This window comes from Petaurus breviceps, unplaced genomic scaffold (genome assembly GCF_028583685.1).
Source record: "Petaurus breviceps papuanus isolate PSGF00001 unplaced genomic scaffold, PetGlider_PUasm1.0 76, whole genome shotgun sequence".
NCBI lineage: Eukaryota > Metazoa > Chordata > Mammalia > Diprotodontia > Petauridae > Petaurus > Petaurus breviceps.
Genome location: NW_027186473.1, coordinates 45,094,091 through 45,114,828, shown reverse-complemented (window position 1 = coordinate 45,114,828; position 20,738 = coordinate 45,094,091). Strand labels below are relative to the sequence as shown.

General features: G+C 38.8%; 1 long non-coding RNA gene across 2 annotated transcripts in view; it reads left to right on the top strand.

The window, feature by feature from the left end:
* The window catches only part of LOC138175107 (uncharacterized), a 145,079-nt gene that overhangs the window by 4,504 nt on the left and 119,837 nt on the right, over positions 1 to 20,738 (top strand). For both annotated transcript variants that reach the window (XR_011171881.1, XR_011171880.1), the window contains exon 2: positions 20,301 to 20,459. This is a non-coding gene — a long non-coding RNA (uncharacterized lncRNA). The remainder of the gene's footprint in view (positions 1 to 20,300; positions 20,460 to 20,738) is intronic.

Below are 20,738 nucleotides of genomic sequence, written 5' to 3'. Positions count from 1 at the left end.
GAGACCATATCAAAACAAAAACATCAAAACACATTGGCAGAAGTTTCCTCAGTAGTTAGTTCCTCAAACTAGTGAAACCACAGGTCTCGTTGCATCACAATGATAGGAGTAACAATATTAATATGAATATAAAGTATTTTACAAAACCCTGTGGGACTGAGAAAATTGTATATCACAGATATCCAAAAAGCCAGAACACCAAAACAGCTGTCTCTATCACATGCATATATTTAGTCACCTTCAGGGATTTATATTTTTACCAGAATTCAGCACAGGGGAAATCTGACCTTTAATATTATGCTTCTCCCTTTAATTTTTTTTCCCTCAGTTAAATAAATGGCTTAAGCCCCCAGTCAGTTTACAGGGGCAGAATCCTAATTAAGTTTACAGGACCTCAATAAATTAAATCAATTTCCCTTCCAGATTTGTCCACCCTCCTTTCCAAATCTCACTGTTCACATAGAGGTAAGAAGAATTGATCCAGATTTGAAGATTTTTTGGGGTATAGTTTTTAATATAATGTCACACACATACTCAAAAAACTTAAAACAATATTCCTTAAAGAGATAACAACCCTAAGGGGCCAGATTCTCCTTTGAACTACCAAAAACAGATCACTGCTTTTCCTTTCATCTCACCTTATCTAGGAGGTTTGGGTGACTGGAGAGAATAACATGAGGCAGATAAATAAGGTGTAGACTGACCCAATGAGAGCATGGCAAGAGATGAGTAGGGAGAATGTCTGAGCCAGTCTCATTACAGAGCCCTGTTCCTGAATTTTAGGTAGATCCTGCAAGGCCCTGGACTATCCCCTCTGTATTTTGGTGTCTATCAGGACTCCTCTTTGACACCCTTTTCCTTGTGGACTGATTGGCATACAGTTCAATCTATGATGGAAATGTTCAGCTTAAGGAAGCAGGCTAAGACTGTGCCTCATCTCTGCTCTCTCCCTTTCTCTATCATCCTCAAGGTCAGTTCTCTGGTTCTCTCCTTACCTTTAGATGTAGAATTCTATCCTGTTTCCCAAAGCCTAGAGAACTATGAAAATAAGCCTGTACCAAACACCCAAATTTATTTGGCAATCAGCTCCATTTTCACTATGTCACTCTGTGTGGAGGGGTGAAGGTGGGAGTGGGGGTGAGGGTGAGGGTAGCAGAAATGGGATCTAAATGAAACATTCAACTAACTTAAGAGAAAGTTGGGTTGTTTTTTTCTGTCCATATATTTTCTTTTATCTTTTCACATCAATATCTTTGAGTTTTAAAATATGGATTTGGATTTTTCATTGGATGAAATCTTATTTGTTTTTTATCTTAGTGCTCAGATTTGCTTTTGAGTTTAACTATTATCACATTTGGCAAAACAGGATCTAGCTAGAATTTTAGCCAAAGCTGAAACCCAGAACCACTTGCCGCTCTCAGCACAATGACATTGTTATTCTGGCAGCCGGACAGCCTGCTACTGTTCTCAGGGTCTGGTGGATGGAGATAAGAGCCCATGAAATTCCAGGATGACTGCTTTCACTAACCCTATTTTGCAACTACTGCCAACAGGAACTGATGCCAAAGTCAGTCATTTGAGGGTGGTGTTTGTTTATGAATGAAAGGAAATTGACACAAACTTTACAAATGTCTCAGTGAGTCTCTGTGTTTTTATAATTTTTTTTTTAATCAAGGAGTTTAAAACATCATCTGAAGAAATTCCATCTGGATGACTTAGCTTCACAAAATCTTAACGGACAGAAAGGACTTGAAAGATTTTTTAGTCCCAGTCCCTCATCTCACAGGTAAAACGCACTCAGCTAGGCGACATGATTTGCATATGGTCACTTCCTTAAAAATTGAGACTCTAACACTAGCCTCCTGTTTCTTTGACTGCAGTGTGTTGCCTATTGATTGCGGTCTTTATGGAGTGGATTGTAGAAATTAATGAAGTTTTGATGATGATGCATTTGAAACAAAGGAAGAAATAGAAAACTAGTGAAGGTCAGATGTAAGCATCTCTAAGAATAGAACAGGAATAAAGCCCTAGATCCTCTGAAAGAGTGTGGCATACTTTTGTTGGCCATGTTCCTCCACCGGATCACCCTGATTGCTGTGCTATCTTGGGCTGAGGAGGCGATAGTCCTATGGTAGCTTCCCTTGGTCACATGACACCTAGAATACAATGTTCTGTTTTAGATGTCACATTTTTGTAGGAAAACTAAAAAACTGGAAGATGACAACCAAGATGGTAAAGTCCTCAATGGGGCCATGTTCAACCTACAGAAAAAATGACTTAGGGGAACCATGATGGTTTCCTTTAGGCTTTAAAATGTCTGTAATATAGAAGAGGGGTTTGCCTTATTGTTCTTGATCCCAGAGACCATAGGACCTCCTGAGACAGCTTTTGGGATAGCTCTAATTATTTAGGAAGTTTTTCCTTAGGCCCTAACTAAATTTAATTTAATTTTTTTCAACTTTTGCCCATTACTCCTAATTCTTAAGGCTTCCAAAGCTTGTTGCATATACGTTATCTTACTCGATGTTTACCACAATTTGGAGAACAAAGAAGTTTCAGTTGAGCCAGGTGTTATTTCACTGACATTTTCATGGAATTTAGGCCTTTGTGTTTGGGATTTGGGAATTTCTTGAGATTGGGATAGTTCTTTCTCTTTATATTCATGCATCTTGTCCAGAAGCCCTTAGGCTTCATGGAACTTTTATTAACCCCTGACATCATTAATACTTTTTGAGACATCATAGCTTCTCCTGTCTTTCAGCACAAGTGGCTGATTCTGAGATAGGAGCAAAGGGGACAGAGTGCTGGACTTGAATTCAGGGGTGCCTGAGTTCCAAACAGACCTCAGGTACTTATGAATTATGTGATCCTGAGCAAGTAACTTGATCTCTCTCTGCCTCATCCTCATCTGTAAGTGGAGATAATTATAGCACCTTCCTCTTATGGCTATTGTGAGGATAAAATGAGATAATATTTGAAAAACACTTTAAAAACATTATAAAAATACTAGTGAAATTTTTATGGAAAGTTTATCTTGTTGATTATGAGATAGATTATTTCCTAAACATAATATATTTCTTGATTTCATCCAGAGAATTTCTCCAAAACATTGTACCTTTTCTATATATGTATCATATCCTATATATAGATACATGTGTCTGACTTATTTCTCCTAGTAGATTGGAAGTACTCTGAGAACAGGAATTGAGACTTATTTGATTTTTTTAATATCATGTGACCTCCCAGAAAACCCTACAGTTTTAAAGTACTCAGTGGGGGGATGGAGTCAAGATGGCGGAATAGAAACAGGTCCTCCCCACAGCTCCCAGCTTCCATCTTCCCCAATTCGTGTAAAAGGGGACTCTAAACAAACTTTGGAGCTACAGAACCCACAAAATGACACAGAGAAGCTAACCTCCCACTGAGGACAACCTGGAAGGCTGGCAGGAATCGTCCAGCACAGTGCTCTGGGAGCTGAGCCCAGCACCACACCAAGTCTTTAGCCCCAGGGCAGGCCTGACCAGGCACTGGCTGAAGGGACTCCAGATCACCAGCAGGTGTGGTGGTCCAGAATTATCAACACATAGATGCGAAAGACAAAGTGAGAGGTCAGTATAGTATGGACTTTGGGACCCAGTAATTGGGAGTGCCTTTTTTGCCCCCAGGGTGAGAAGCCACTGAGGGCTGTGGTGCAGCCACTGCTGGCACTTGGCAGCTTCAGCTCCTGGCCTGCAGAGTGTAGGGGGACCAATCAACCAGTCTGAAGGGTAATTGCTCTTGCTTTGACCTGCTTGGATCTGGATTGCAGTCTAGGGTGGAGGTCCTGGGGTGTGTGTCCAGCTTGCCAGAGCATGTGGAGGCTTCAGCAAGGGTTCCCAACTAATACCTCTGGCAGCTGAGAAAGCCTCAGCATTTGGGATGGAAGCTCCCCTGTTTGGTAGCAGAGTCCTACTGTTGCAAAAAGCCCAAAAGTCAAGTAATTGAGTGGCAACATGCCCAGGCAAAGGAAACAAAGCAAACAGAAGAACCCAACATTAGACTCCTATTTAGGGGACAAAAAGGATCAAAGCATGGACCAGGAGGAAGACAGTGAAGTCAGAACTCCTGCAACAAAAATATCAAAGGAAAATATGAGCTGGTTACAGGCCATAGAGGACCTTAAGAAGCAAATAAGAGAAGTAGAGGAAAATTTGGGAAGAGAAATGAGAATGATGCAAGAAAATTACAAAATGAGAGTCAACAGCCTGACTGAGGAAAATAACATCTTAAAAAACAGACTAACTCAAATGGCAAAAGAGGCTCAAAAAAGGCAATGAGGAGAAGAATGCCTTAAAAAGCCAAATTTGCCAGATGGAAAAAGAATCTCAAAAGATCAATGAGGAGAATCAGTTCTTCAGAATTAGATTGGAGCAAATGGAAGCTAATGACTTTATGAGAAATCAGGATGCTATTAAACAGATCCAAACAAATAAAAGAATAGAAGGCAATGTGAAATATCTCATTGGAAAAACCACTGACCTGGAAAATAGATCCAGGAGAGATAATTTTAAAATTATTGGACTATTTGAAAGCCATGATCAAAGAAAGAACCTAGAAATCATCCTCCAAGAAATACTCAAGGAAAACTGCCCTGATGCTTTAGTACCAGAGGGCAAAATAGAGCTTGAAACAATCCACCAATCACCTCCTGAAAAAGATTCCAAAAAGAAAACTCCTAGGAATATTACAGCCAGGTTAAAAAAATTCCTAGATCAAGGAGAGAATATTATAAGCAGCCAGGAAGAAACAATTTGAATATTGTGGAAACACAATCAGGATAACCCAGGATCTGGCAGCTTCTACACTGAGGGATCAAAGGGCTTGGAATATGATATTCTGGAGGGCAAAGGAGCTGGGATTAAAACCAAGAATCACCTACCCAGCAAAAGTGAGTATCATGTTTCAGGGGAAAATATGGTCATTCAGTGAAATAGAGGATTGTCAAGCATTCTTGCTGAAAAAACCAGAGTTGAATAGAAAATTTGACATTCAGATACAAGAAGCAAGAGAAGCATGAGAAGGTAAACAGGGAAAAGAAACCATAAGGAACTTATCAAATTTGAACTATTAATATTCCTACATGGAAAAACGATAATTGTAACTGATGAAACTTTTCTCAATATGAAAATTGTTGAAGGAAATATATATATATATATAATATACACATGTGTGTCTATATATGTATATATTATACATGTATAATATATATGTCTATATATTATTATATGTCTGTATTGGAGGGTATACGGTTGTATGAATACATATATGAATGTGTGTATATATGTTTACAGGTAGACATAGAGAGCACAGGACCAATTTAATAGGAAGGGATGATACTTAAAAGGTGAAATTAAGAGGTGAGAGAGGAATATAATGAGAGGAGATGGGGAGAGACAGAATGGGGTAAACTATCTCACATAGAAGAGGCAAGGGAAAATGGTTACAATGGAAGGGAAGAATAGGAAGGCAAGGGGGAATGGGTTGAACTTATTCTCATTGAATTTGGCTTAGGGAGGTAATGAAATACACACTAAATAGGGTATCTCACCCTACAGGAGAGTAGGGGGGAAGGGGATGAAAGGGGGGATGATGGAATGGAGGGCAAGCTGGGGAGGAGGGAAGTTGGAAGCACCCACTTTTGAAAAGGGATGGGATCAAAGTAGAGAATAGAACTAGTGGGAGGTGGATTAGGAGGGAGGGAAATATAGTCAGTCTTTTATAATATATCAACTATGTTCATGTTTCACATAAGCTACACATATGCAACCTATACTGAACTGCCTATCTTTCCAGTAAGGGTGGGTGATAAGGGAGTAAGGAAATGAATATGGAATTCAAAGTTTTAATATTAAATGTTTAAGTATATATATATATATATATATATATATATATATATATTTATCTATACTATTAATAATATTATTTTACATGTAATTGGGAAATAAGATATACAGGCACTGGGGCATAGAGATACACCGTGCCCTACTAGAAAAGTCAAAGAGGGTATGAGAGAAGACATGGGAGAGAGCAGATTGGAGGAGGGGATATACTGTGGGACTGCTATTTTGGGGCGGTGGGTAGGGGAAAAACGGGGTGAAAATGTATAACTCAAAATCTGGCAGAAATGAGTGATGTAAATCAGAAGTTAATAAAGCATTTGAAAAATTAAAACAAATATGTATATATATATATATATATATACATTTCCAAAAGAAAAAATAAAATAAAATACTCAGTGGGACATAATTCATTTAAATGCATAACTCCTGAACCATTGTATTTATTTTTATTAGTTAGCCAGAGGACACAATGATCATAGTACCTTGTACATATCTAATAGGGACCAGTCAACATTTGTTGGATTAATGAATGAAAGCTTCCATTTAGCTAACTGACTTTATTTGGTGCATAATGCAGTAAATAGAATGCATATACAACAAATTCCCAGTGGAAGATAGCATGCAAAGAGTGGTACCTACAGTCAGAAAATCTGGATGTGAGTATTGGGACTGCCATTGACTTGCTCTGTGACCTTGGGGAAATCATTTGATCCATTCTCTGTAAAATGAGAAGATTGAACTAGAAGATCTCTGTACTACCAGTTGGTTCTTGTATCCCATGATTCCTTGATCTTTGAGCAGTACCATAGCTTTAATGGACAGAGAAATGGACTTGGAGTCAGGAAGACCAAGTTTCAAATTCAGCTTCTGACATAATGCTTGGATGACCAACCATAGCAAGTCGCTTAATCAGTCCCTTTGAACTTCAGCCTTTTCTTCTCTAAACTAGGTATAATGGAACCTGTAATTACTATCTCTCAGGATTATCTGATGCTTAAATCATAATGTGAACAAAACATTTTTAGGACTTTAAAGGCTACATAAATATAATTTTATTATTATTTATTCCCACTTCTAAGTGATATTCTATACACCTAACAAATATATGCACACTGTATCCTATAACCTAACCTAATCCTTGGGCTTGGAAAATACTTCTGTGAATTTTCCCCCAACACTCCTAATTAGATAGAAATACCAAAATGTTATTGCTACAATCTTGTACTGAAATATATAAGACCAAATTGGAGGAATGGGCTATTTTTTTTAAGCATTTGGGGTTAAGTAACTTGCTCAAGGTTACAAGGCCAGTTATTTTGTGTGGGTGCTAAGTATCTGAGGTCAGAACCAGTCCCAGGTCTCCTGATTCCGGGGCCAGCGCTCTTACTCACTACGCCACCTGGCCTCCCTGGAATGGGCTATTTTTTGGTGCATGATCAAGGAAATGAAAGACTACTTAACAAAACTATTGAGATCAATGCCCCTTCAATGTATAGGTAGTGCTTCTGGGGATAACCTTGTGAAATGTAACCTCCAGTGTTCCTTGTATTTACTGTGCTTAATTTATACCCAAGGCAATTGAGTACTCCTATGAATAAAATCTCTGTTACTAAGTTTATAGGATATAGATGGTAAATAGTCCTTGGAGAGCATATTGCAGGTTTTTATAATAGACACACATCATTTTCAACTAAAACTTCAGCATCTGTTTCAGTCTCTGATTACAAATGCAGAAAGTCACAATCATTCACCCTTGCTCCATAAAAAGGAAAGGTAGTGATTAAACCAGATGGGTATGATCTTTAGTCAAGGCAGAATTACAGCTGTTGAAGACTACTTATGTCTAACAATTGGCAGAGAGTATGAGTGTTGGGTTGTTTATTATTTTTTTTCAGCAGACTATTTTTTCTTTTCTCTGTCCTATTGATTATTGAGTTACTACACTCTGCTACAACTCTCTACCTCTTTATATTAAAAACAAAAACATTAACAACAAAATAACAACATGGCAAATCTTCCTACTCTCAAGTTTTATTATTTTAGCCAGGCAATTATTGACCACGTGACCATAAGAGACATGTGACCGTTGTTCCAGAAGACCCCTTCCCACAAAGATCTTTCTCTCAACTCACATAGAAACTGTATTCATGCTTATGGTGACCTGACCTGGAAAAGATATGTTTACGCTACCCTCTTAAGTTCTGTTTTGTTATGCCCCCACCCTAAAGTACATTTCTAGAGAAGACCTCCAAACAGAGCTTATACAGAGCTCAAATCTATTTGGGTTTCCCTAAAAGGACCAGTAACATGTTCTCTTCTTTGAAAAAGTACTCATTGTACACAGTAGATGTCAGGTATAGGATAGCTATGTATTTCCTCTATCACAAATGAAACATTTAAAATATAACTCAAAAGAAAACATTAATAAATACTTAAAGTATTTAAAAATAACCCATTATACATATTATACTCTTTGAGAGGTAAAGACAACTTTGTAGGATTGTTGAAAAAATATTTCACTTTTGTCTTGGATCTGCACCATCCCAGCAACTCACAAAGTCGAGATCTTCTGCCAGCCAGGCATGGGCCTTCAGTCACTTTAGGTTCATGATGGCTATCTTGTCCTCCAGGATTTGGTGTACTTGTATGGATTCCCTCTTGTTGGGGAGCCATCACCAACTCAGGAACCCAGGTGTTCTCAAATATTAGAAATAGCCTCCAAGCCTGGAAGTGCCCAGGGAAAAAAATAAACATGAAACGAAAGGGGCAGCCAAGGATTATACACACACACACACACACACACACACACACACACACCTATATATCTTTTTATATATATTCATATATCTTTGTTTATATTTATACATATATGTATCTGTGTGTGTATACAGACACACACACACACACATATATATATATATATGTATATATATATATATATATATATTGTCACTATGTACTTGTAGCCATAATTGCTTTGGGATGGAGAGGGGTAAGCAATTACCTTTCTCCTTGGCTAGAAGTTCAGGGAAAAGCTGACAGCAATTCCCTAAAATGCTAAAGAAAGTTGAGACTTTTTTACAAAAGAAAGTTGAGACTTTTTTACAATTTTCATCATCTACTGAGGTAGATACTTACTCCTTGCTCAGAGATCAGTTTACCTTGATGCAACCTCAGTTCTAGAGATCAAGGGATGTATTAAGAGTTTCTGGGTTGTATATGTGTTTTAGGAAGGGGTCAGAACCCATTCCCAGATCCATGGAAAGTGCTCCAGTCTAGCAGATCAGGAAGCTCCCCTGACTAACCATGTGACAGACAGAATAGGCAATATCAGTTACATAAAATTTTAAAAGCTTTTTCATGAACAAAAGCAATCACGACAGTAGAAGAAACGGAACTGATCAGTGAGAAAAAAATATTTTTTGTCAAGTGTCAATGATAAAAGCTCCAAGATGAAGAGGAAATTTCTCTCTCTCTCTCTCTCTCTCTCTCTCTCTCTCTCTCTCTCTCTCTCTCTCTCTCTCTCTCTCTCTCTCTCTCTCTCACACACACACACACACACACACACACACACACACACACACACACACATACACACACACACATACACACACTCTCTCTCCTACACACATATATACATACACACATACACACATATATACACATATATGTATATGTTGTGGACCATATGCCTCAATAGAGAGCTGCCAAAGGACATGAACAAAAAGGTTTCAAAATTAGAATTAAACATTATAAATGATTATAAGAAAATATACTCCAAATAAAAATTGCAAACTCTGAAGTCCTACTTTGCAAATTGGCAAAGGACTAAACAAAAATGGAAGCAATCAATGTTGGAGGAACTAAGAAAAGAAATGTACATTAAATTGCTGTTGGCGGAGCTATGAATTTTTCCACTTGTTTTGGAAATTGATTTGGAATTCTACAAGTACAATTACTAAACTCTTTAAACTTTGTGGCCCAGTAATACCATTTCTAGACATATAGCACAAGTAGGTCAAAGATAGAAACAAATGTCCCCTATATACCAAGAGAGTCACAGTAAAGCTTTTTGGAGTAGCAAAGAAATGCAAAAAAAGTGGGTGCCCATCAAATGAGGAATGGTTGAACATGCATGGTAGGCAGAGTGGTCATTATATCAGCATTCTTGGATTGACTTTTTTTTTGACAAGGGATAAGAAGGATAAAAACAATCAATAGAATGTGTAAATAATATTAAATTTAGCTTTTTCTATAGAGAAACACTACATGGAGCTTCTAGAAGACAATCATCACTTGAGGAAGGAGGGAAAAGCTGTTTGAGCACGCTGCTGCTGTTCAGCCCTGCTCTTGTTTTTGTTCTTGAAGAAGGGGATTTTGCATTCAGTTCAGTTTCAGCAATAGGAACCTTCTGAATGACTCCTCCTAGTAAGGCAGTAGAACCCTCCAGCCCTGCCCCCTCCTGCCTGCTCCTTTTTCATCAAGCTTCCTTCTTCCTGAAAGGCAGGCTGCCTCTGAGGTGCTGAAAGTGACAAAATCCCCCCAGGCCCCAAACACTGTGTTCATTCCTCTTTATCCTATAGCCTATGCTCCCAGCCTCTGGCTTGTGAAAGTGAAGTGTTTTCATTCTCTTTGGTTTAAGCGATAAATTAAGAAAATTGCATGTTTACTTCTCATAACCTAAGACTGGGGCAAGTCAAGTACATTTGTGTTTGTGTTTGTGTTGTTGTCTGGTGGGGAGGAGGGGGGAGAGGGGGGAAGGGGAAGGGAAAGGGTTCCTTTTTTTTTATCGTCTTGGGGAAATTTCCTGTGTAGGAACAAGTGGTAGGTGTGTCGACTCCCCACACTCTCTGCACCTTATGCTGAAGTTTCCAAGGCTAAGCAAAAAATTATGAGCCTTCTTGGTTGGTCCTTTTTTGACTCCCACCCATGCCCTGCCATTCAAAATTGTCTTGAAGATCTGATAATCTGTAAGTAGGGGGTCAGCATATTGGGACAGAAAGAGGCAATACAACATCCTGCTGTATTCCTTTCACCACAACTAACTCCTTGTGTCTTTTGTGTCAGGAACTTGTTACTAATTTCAGACTGAGCTTTTTCGAGTGGATTACCTAATCAACAATTAGAAATTCAAGAAGAATTGGGCAGAAATGGAAATGTTAATTAGGTGCAGTGGGCCTGTTATTTTGTATTTAATGGGATTCCCTCTATGCTGGGATTCCTACTTGGGTAAAATATGGGGGAAAGGAAATATATTCTCAGCTTCAAGGCTCATTCAGTGGAGAGGCTACTCACAGACTAGGTAAATAATTATTTTTTAGTTGTTTAATCAAACAGTCTTGTCTAACGTCTAATAAGATGCCCATGTGGTGTAAGCCCCTCACATAGCAATAGAAAGAATCCTCCCTCTCACCTAGACAGACTCTCATGCCAAGGAGGAAAAGGAAACCCATGCTTGAGTCCTTGAACTGCAGAGACAATAGACTCCTAATTAACTCCAGTGACTCCCCCACTATCTCTCTGGGTGACTCCTTTCCCTTACTCTGAGGAAACTGAAGGAAGCCCACCTTGAGGGACTCTCCAGGTCAGCTCCTTGACTCTTTGGCAGTCAAGTGGTGACACAGCATCACAGCCACTCTGAATGTTCACCCTAAATCTGTTACCACCTCAGGCTTCCTGGCTGCAGTCTGGGAAAATCTTCCCTCTTCTTCCTGTTGTTTTGACTTTTAGTTATTCTCTTAGTTTCAGACTGTTGTGCAGAGCATAAGACAGAGCTGAGACCTGGATTCAAGATAAATTTAGGTGTGGATTTATTGATTAAGCACAAGACTGCCTGGAGTATAAAGTCAAATCAGGCAGCCCTGAATTGGGGTACACACAGTGCTTATAAAGACTAAAACCATAAAAACCATAATTGGGGAGGGGAACTAGCATAAGCAATGACACACAGAAGCCAAGAATTGCCATTGGTTAGATCCATATCTCAGGGCTAATTTGGGAAGATGGCACAAGGGTACAAGGGTGCAACTTTTCCTGGAACAAGGGAGTCCCTCCCAGAACAGGGTGGAGGGTATAGGGTGAAGGGTACAGGCTAGGGGTCATGTTCTGGGTACAGGGTGTGGGGCCCTGCTTGGTCAGCAGAACAGAACAGGGTGGTCTCTTCTTAAGATGAACTTGTACCATAACCCCAGGCTATGCCTTGGGCAATACCCAAGAATGCCTTAAGCTGTTTCAAGCTATTACAAGGTATAGGATAGAGACAAAGACAAATGTATAAAGGGGCTTAATGGTGGACTTCAAATCAGGAAGTGGGTGATTTAGGTTTGGGCACAAGACCACCTAAGTCTGAGTGTCTACTGGCTACCATTTAGTCCTGATTACCTTCCAATTGCCCTGTCCTCAGGTCTGCAATGTGATTAATGTCTCAAGATCAGAATACCAGGACCACATGAATAATTTGTGAACTATCTGTCCCATTTACTTTTGGATGTTTTTACCTGCTCCTTCTAAGTGGTCACAGAAAGGCCCCTTGGCAAGTTTCTGGGAGACATGTCATCTCTTCTCTCTACAGAAGGTCCTTGGGTTTTTACAAATGAATTTCCTTTACCACTTTCAGCAAAGAAAGACCTCAGGGGCAGCAGCAGGACTCCCCACACACTGTGCTTTATAATGAAGTTTTCTAAGGCTGAGCATAAAATAATCACCCCCCTTCATTGGTCTTTTTTAATTTTCACTGGGCCCTGCCATTCAAAGTTGTCTTGAAGATTTGATAACTCTCAAGTGGGGGGTGGGGGCAGCTAGGTGGCCCAATGAATAGAGCACTGGGCTTAGAAACAGGAAGTCTCCCTGAATTTAGATCTGGCCTCAGATACTTACTAGTTGTATGACCTCAGTTTCCTCATCTGTAAAATTCATTAAAGAAGAGAAAGGACAACCACTCTAGTATCTTTGTCAAGAAAACCCACCAAAATGGGGCCACAAAGAATGGGACACAAAAGGACTCAGCAAACAACAACAGCATGTCAGAGTGCCAGAATAGGAAGAGGCATATGTGTTGTAATGCGGGCATTTCTTCCACAGTGGTAAAGTCCTTGTCTCCCTTGTACCTGTACCTTATTAATAAGTCCAGACAGTGAGTTTTCTCAAGATGGAATACCTAATCAACAGCTTGAAAGTCAAGAAGAATAGGGTAGAGGTGAGAATGTTAATTAAGGCTCACTGGATAGATTATGGATTTTAGTCACAAAGATCTGAGTTGGAATTCTGCCTCAGACATTAATCTATATGTTTTATCCTGGCTTCTGTCTGCCTTGATTTCCTCTTCTGTAAAATAGGGATAATTCTATCACCCATCCCCCCAGGATTGTTGTGAGAGTTAAATGGCATCATATTCATGAAGCACCTTATAGACCTTAAAGTGCTATATAAATGCTGCTATTATTGCTTCTCCAATTCCATTTTCCCCTTTAACCAGACTAAGGAAGAGACATGGAATCATATGGAGATATATAGATCACTGGCCCCTTTGGGACATCCTGGACCCAGCTAGCAGCCCCAGCTCCCTCCCTAACATACCCCTTTTTATGTAACTTATGTCTCCTTCTTGGAACCAATTAATTTAATAAAAGCACCTCCTATGATTTCAAGTTCAAGGTTCCTGATGGAATTTGCCATGTATGTCATTCATTGATTCAGAAAAATAGCCTCAGAGACAAGAAGACATAGGTTCAGGGTCTATCTTTCATATTGCTTGTGTTTGTATCCCCCCATACTTAGTATAGTGCTTTAAAAAAAAACTAGTACCCACATAGTAGGTGCTTAATAAAATGCTTGTTGACTGACTGACATCCCAGCTGTGTGATCCTGGACAGATTACTTAACCTCCCAATGCAACTCCCTAAGCTATAAATTTCAAAGGAGGTTCCAACCTACTTTAGCATGGGAAATTTCCTTTCCTGGGGGTTCCCTATACATATGAGACCTCAGCTCTGGCACCTATGTCCTAGAGTAACAATAAGGGCAAGAGAAGTCAAAATTGGGAATAGACTCTGATTACACAACAGTCAGCATTCCACCCGTTATCCACAATAATACTTTCAGTCATTTCCAGTCAGGTCTTACTGTCACCCCATTTGGGATTTTCTTGGCTTGGTTTGCTGTTTCCTTCTCCAGCTCATTTTACAGATAAGGAAACTGAGGCCAACAGGGTTAAGTGACTTGCCCAGGATCACACAGCCAGTAAGTGTTTAAAGCTAGATTTGAACTCAGGAAGGGGTGTCTTCCTTCCACTGAGCCCCCTAGCTGCTGCCTCTACTCTGAAGAGGCTCAAAGTCTAATGGAGACAACACATAAGAGTTCTATTTGTTTTTATATCTATATCTATATATAGAGAGATATATGTATATATATTATATATAGTGTACATTGTATACATTTTATTTTTTCCTAACATTTATTGAAATTCATAAGAACTAAAAAAATACAAGGAAAAAAAATCCTTGTAACTGTTACAATTGCTTATCTGAAATTAAAAGGGAACTGAGGACAAAATTACTGAGCCATCATCTGTGATTTAATCAGCAAAGCTAGCATATTTTTTTTAAAAAGCTAGCATATTTCATATCAAACCAGGTCACCTGACCCCTCAGAAGTCAGAGACCAGGAGTGATTTACAGAGATGGTTTTTTATAGCCAAAAAAAAGGAAAAATGACAGAAACTTGTTTAAAACATAATTCCGTTGGGGAAAGCAGATCACCTAACTAATTAGCTTAGCTTCTCCCAGATTTTCTTCATCCTATACCAGACATCCTTTCCTCCAGGTGGTACCTTTTGTAAGTAGTATACTGGGACAGAGGAACTTGTGGTGGGTGATCGTCCCCCACCTTCCTTAGCGCTACACCAAAACTGGAAAAAGAAACTCACCTTTTGGCTAACCTTTCTCTAGCTTCCAGGAAGGGGGACTTAGCCTCTTGGCAACCCCTTTCTGCAAGAAAGGAAACATAGTTTTTTAAAAGACTAATCTTATGATTATTTTATTATATCTTATTCTAAATTATCTGCTACTGAATGATAAAGTCTTCTTAATCTGTCTATTCACTAAATCTATAGGTAACTTAGATTTATGAGACTATGTTAGTCTGGCTTATTTTGGGGTCTTCTTAAAGAAGGGTGCTTAATCCTATAATCAAACTAAAAATAAATCAAAGTAATCAAAAAAATAGCTGATTTCTTTTTCATAACATAACAAATTCAGTCAAGCAAAATATATTCTCCTATCAGTCATGTCCAAAAGTATGTGTCCCATTGTACACATTTTATCCATCATTTCTTTTTCAGATGTGGGTAGGACATTCATTCCCTAAAGAATGGAGAGGGGAATTCTGGCATTAGCTTCCAAGTTACAACAGAAAACAATCTGCTTAGTGAGCAAGAGTAAGAACCAAGCTTCTCATTACCATAATCACAGCCTTAGATTGAAGTTAGAGGAACTTAACCGTGTAATTTATTAATTGGGTGGAAAATAAAGAAGCCTTCCCAGGCTTAGATTTAACACAAGTTAAAAGGTACGGAAATTCAAGTGAAAACCCACTTCTTTAAATAACTGTGTGAGTGTATAAAAGAGATTTGGTCTTTGGGGAGTTTCAAGAGCCTTGCTTAATAATAGGAATCCACTGCTGGCAAAGGCAAAAGGTATTGCTCTGAATCCTGTGTCCTAAATCACTTTCGTTCCCTAACTTCCCACTAACACATTTGAGATGCTCATGAAATAGTTGAATGAGTGAATTCTTTGGAGTGCCCAGCTGGTTCATAACTTCTGACTCCTTGAAATGAACATTTTTACCCATTGAAGAAAAATATGCTGGCAAAGTAAGTGCCTTAAATTGAATGCTGTCCAGTCCAGGCTTGTCTAATCTCTTTAGGGAAATGGAGATGAGGTTCTCACCTTTCAACATTTTGGGCCTTCAAGAAATCACCCTCACTATCTTAGATGAAAGTAGGTTCCTCATTTGCATGGCTGCTGGCTCTAAGGGCAAAAATCAGATTGAAGAGGGAACTGTAGGGAAAATAGTCCCTGATCCTTCCAGAGAAGGAGGAAAGCTATAAGAAAATCCCTTTCAGCCTCATTGCTGAGACTTCTGGCTTCTCAGAATTAGCATTTTTATCCTTTAAAGGAAAATACCTTATGTTGTTTTCTTTTGAGGTTATACATTTTCCTCAGGCCTATTTTAATTAAAGTTAAAACCCTGTTCTTTATACATGAGGCATTTTCAGTAACACAACTCTATCAGCCCTGGAGGGAGGTACAGGTCAGTCACTTTCTTTGCTTTCAGAAGGGGACCTGGCAGCATGCCCACAAAAGGTGGGTGTGAGAAAGGACTGTAATGCCTTGGGAGAAATTGTGTACCCCACTGTCTTTCCCACAGGTTTCTCCTTGAAATAACCCCTAAAAGATGTATGCTTACATCTGAAGAACTGACCTGAGGATCACCCAGAGGACCTTTGCTGTATCTTTAGCAGGCTTCAAATGATTGCAAATAAGGAATTATGTAAGTGATGAGGGTTTAATGGACATTATAGGGAAATACATGATACAAAAAAGGTAAGCTGGTCATGAGGTTCAGTGAATAGAGCACTGGGCCTAGAGTTGGGTAGATCTGAACTCAGATCCTGCCTGACACATTACTAGATTAGTGGCCCTGCACAAGTCACTTAACCTCTCTGTCTCTCAGTTTTCTCAGCTCTAAAATGGGAGTCCTTGTAGCACCTGTCTCTCAGGGTTCTTGTGAGCATAACTTGAGATAATATCTGTATTGCACTTAGCACAATGCCTGGCATAGAGTAGGTACTTAATGCTTCTTTCCTTCCTCCTATGATGGGAAAAGGTAAGAATGAGATTTAGAATATGGGAAAGCATGGTTATATCTAACTATAATGCAAAATATAATGTGGGAAGTTCCAAAACTAATTGTTCTGTGAAGTTTTAAAAGGAGGCACATTACTTAGTCAGGGCACCAGGAAAATTTCTATTACAGAAAGGGGGCACTTGAGGAATTTAATTGTTGAAGTAGGGCAAGGAGATTGGACATTTCAGGCATTCATGAAAAGCTTGAGCAAAAGCCTAGAAATGTAAAGTGTACAGTAAATTCATCAGGCAAAAAGTAGCCCAGCTGGATTAGAATATAAAATGTGTGAAGGAAAATAATATAAAACAATGCTGGAAAGGAAGGTTAACACCAGATTGTAGAGGGCTTTGAATGTTAGACAAAGGAGTTCGAATATTACCTGGTAGCCAATATAGAGACTGAACATTTTTTAAAAAGGTATTACATGACTCATTTTGTCTATATGAAATTCCTGGCAGCATTATAAAGACTGGATTGAGACAATGAGATAGAGAAAAGCTAAACGCATTTGGACATTAGATGAACTTGTTTTCACTTGTGATGTAGAAATGTTAGGGAAGTTTTTAAAATTAGGTATATGAATGAGGCTTTAGAGGGTTCATCTAACCTAGTCGGGCACAACTTGGCAGTAGGAATGGGTCAAAATCAAAATAGACTAAACTTCTTCAGTCCACTGATAGGTTAGAATAGAGACAGACTGATGATGGTTGGATGCTGCAGGTCACGTGACAAACAAGAAAGTGCACAATGGCAACCCTATATTTTTGGCAGGCCACCAGAAATCCCATGGCAGGTCTGATCTAGCCCCACCCTCCTGCTTTCAGACAGAAACATCTCTAGTAACTGAATGTTTTACTTTTAAAGACCTAAGTCCTGAAAAGGGGGATTTTGCGATCTCCATTTTTGTCTCACATAAAGGTAAATACCCTTGTTATCAAGAATTCTTCCCTGTGTGACCAGCACAATGACCAGGATGGAATGGAAGTTTAACGAATGATTCATTTTTGATGAATATGCTCTTCCATATACCCATCACAGGAGAGCCACACACCAAATTGTAAATGTTCCTCTTGAATTCTTTATATGCATGGGTACAATAGGGAACATGGGCTGCACATTGATCATCTATTAGTATGACTGCACAACCAATATTTATCAGTTGTAAATCTCTGCATTGATACTTCTATAACACTTCTAGTTTGTAATTTCTCTTGTTGATATCCTACATTCTATTCCCATATACCAGGCATCTCTGCCTCTTTCAGTGGCACATCAGAGACTGGGATGCTTCAGCCACATAGAACCCTTCAAAGGTGTGATGCATAGAGATATGAAACTGAAAAAGTGCTTGCCCTCAGGCATCTTACATTCCTCTAGGGAAGTTTTAAAATAAAGAGACCTACTTGGGTTGTAATATGTACTCTTGGAGAGAGCAGCCCCATTAATGAGATCACAAATCCATCCAGATATCAAAAATCCTTCCTTATCCTGAGTGAAAGAGGAAGCATAGCTTAGAACTGTCATTAGAGCCAGGAAGATCTGAGTTCAAATTCTGCCTCCGATACATACTGGGTATATGACCCCAGAGAGGGCACTTAAGTTCTCAGAATTGTAGGCAATTTTCTAGGACTAAAAGTTGCACAGAAACTGCTGACCTGAGGGAGTCTCCTTTGCTGAGAGCTGTTCATTGATATAGTCTAGTCCTATCCTATATTAAATTTAAATATATCATATTTATATTAGTTAATAAGACTAACAATATTAATTATAGAATAATATCCTATATTTAAATTAAATTCCTGCCGTTTATGATTGCTAACTCTTCCCATCCACCTCATAATGCAGCTAAAAACTGGTATTAATGGCATTGTGCGATCCTGCCTCTTCTCTTTTTTTAGGTTGTTAATCCTTTAATCATTTCTTGGCCACACACACATCTATATGCTCCTTTTTAGTTCAAGACACTGTCTAACAGGAATGAGTACTGTTCCAAAGCATCTTTGAACACTGGGTCTAACTAAGGCTTTTTTCTAATGAGAATTCCCCTCTTCAGTTGCTGATTTTTGTTCTGGGTTTTTATTTTTATTTTTTTGGGAGGGGGAGAGGGGTAGGATGTCACTCTGGGGAGAATCACCAGTAACAGCTTTTATTTGAATCATTTCCTCACATTCCTATCTGTGCCTACGTTGACAACACTCACTCAAGTTGATGGGTCACATTGTGAACAGCTGACAATTGAGGAAGAGATGTCACAGAAATAGCTCATCTTAGGAGAAAGCCCCAGCCTTTCCTTCAAGTTGTGTCCTTTTCTGAGGGCAGAGAGTAAAGTTGGCACAAAAAAATTCTGCTTCCTTCTTTGGTCAGAGATATCTTCCCATTGATCACTTTAATCCTAGTAGAAGCTTGAAGAGCATGTGAACTTAGATGAGGTTTTCTTGTTTCTCCTTGAGAAGAATGGGTCTCTAAGCAGAGCAGGAAGGTCAGGCCTGAGTCAGGCCTGAGCACTAGGACCCCAGAGCACAAGGGGCCATGAGACTCAATTTCATTAGCCATATCTCTGGGTAGGGAACCTCTTTTCTGGTCTCTCAGTAAGGTAATTAGAAGGAATGTTCCTGAGATTCTCAACTTCCTCATCTAACAGTATATCTAGTTTTCTCCAGTTAGCCCCTTGGACCACGCTACAAAATGGGCCCATAATAGCTCCACTGGGATTTTCAGTTTATGCTTCCAAAATGAAACCTCATTTCATCCATAAAGAGAAAAGCAAACATCTTACAGATAGTCTAGGAGGCCTATCTTTTGACTTTCTACTTCCTATATCTAGGATGTGAAGCTAGAGAAATAGTTAGAAAAGGAAGAGGTCTTCAAAGGTGAAATCAATCCAGTCCAACTAGCAAAGACCAAAAAAAAAAACCCAAAGCAATCTCTGCCCTTAGGGAAGTGGCAGATATATATTGGGGGATTCAGGGGGAGGATAATATGCAGCATAAAAAAAGATAGGTATATATATATTTGTCTATCTATGATCTAACGTACAGTTTAGTTTATATAATTATTTTAAACTTATATATTTTATAGTATACATGCATACATACATAGTTATGTTTTCCACATTGCAAGGGTTAGGGGTGCAGTACTCTTGTGATCTGGAAAACCTGTATAAAATTTTTTGGCCCTCCTTTTGTACCAGAGAAGTCTGAATTTTATCTTTTTTCTTTCATGGGGTGTTTACGATACCTTATTGTAAAATTAGTGTTGATGTTATACATTTTACACATTTTTGGGTTTCTAAAATTTTTTCTGCATTGTGTTCTGCCCTTCACACGTCATATGCAGTTTCAATAAAACTCCTCCCACATTCCCATTTTGTACTAATATATCAAAACTGTGATGGAGAAAGTCATGATGTAGAAGGGATAACTAATTTATGTTCATATATGTGTGTATATACATATGTATTTATGACATACTATATATATGTATATGTATGCATGAATGTTTGTTTATTTTTTTCAGGTGGAATAGAGAGCACAAGCAACTAAGGAGATTGATAAAGACTTCCCACAGATGATGGTACATGAGCTGAGCCTTAAAAGGAAACAAAGATTCTCAGAGGAGAATATGAAGAGAGTGTGCATTCCAGGTCCAGGAGATAGTCTATCCAAAATTATGCAGGTAAGAAACAGAATATTATAGAGATAAAAGAGTAAATAGCCCAGTTTGACTGAAATGCAAAATGCTTGGGGTACTAATGTAAAATAAGTCTGAAAAGGGCAGGCTTTTCACAGCATATTGTGAAGGGCTTAAAATAACAAAAAAGGAGTTTTTAATTTTATTCTAAAGGCAATAGGGAAATGCACAAGATTCTTGAGCATGGGATGTAACATGGTCAAAGCAAATGCTTTACATATATCAGTTTGATAGTTCCATGGAGAATGTGCCGCATAAGAAGAG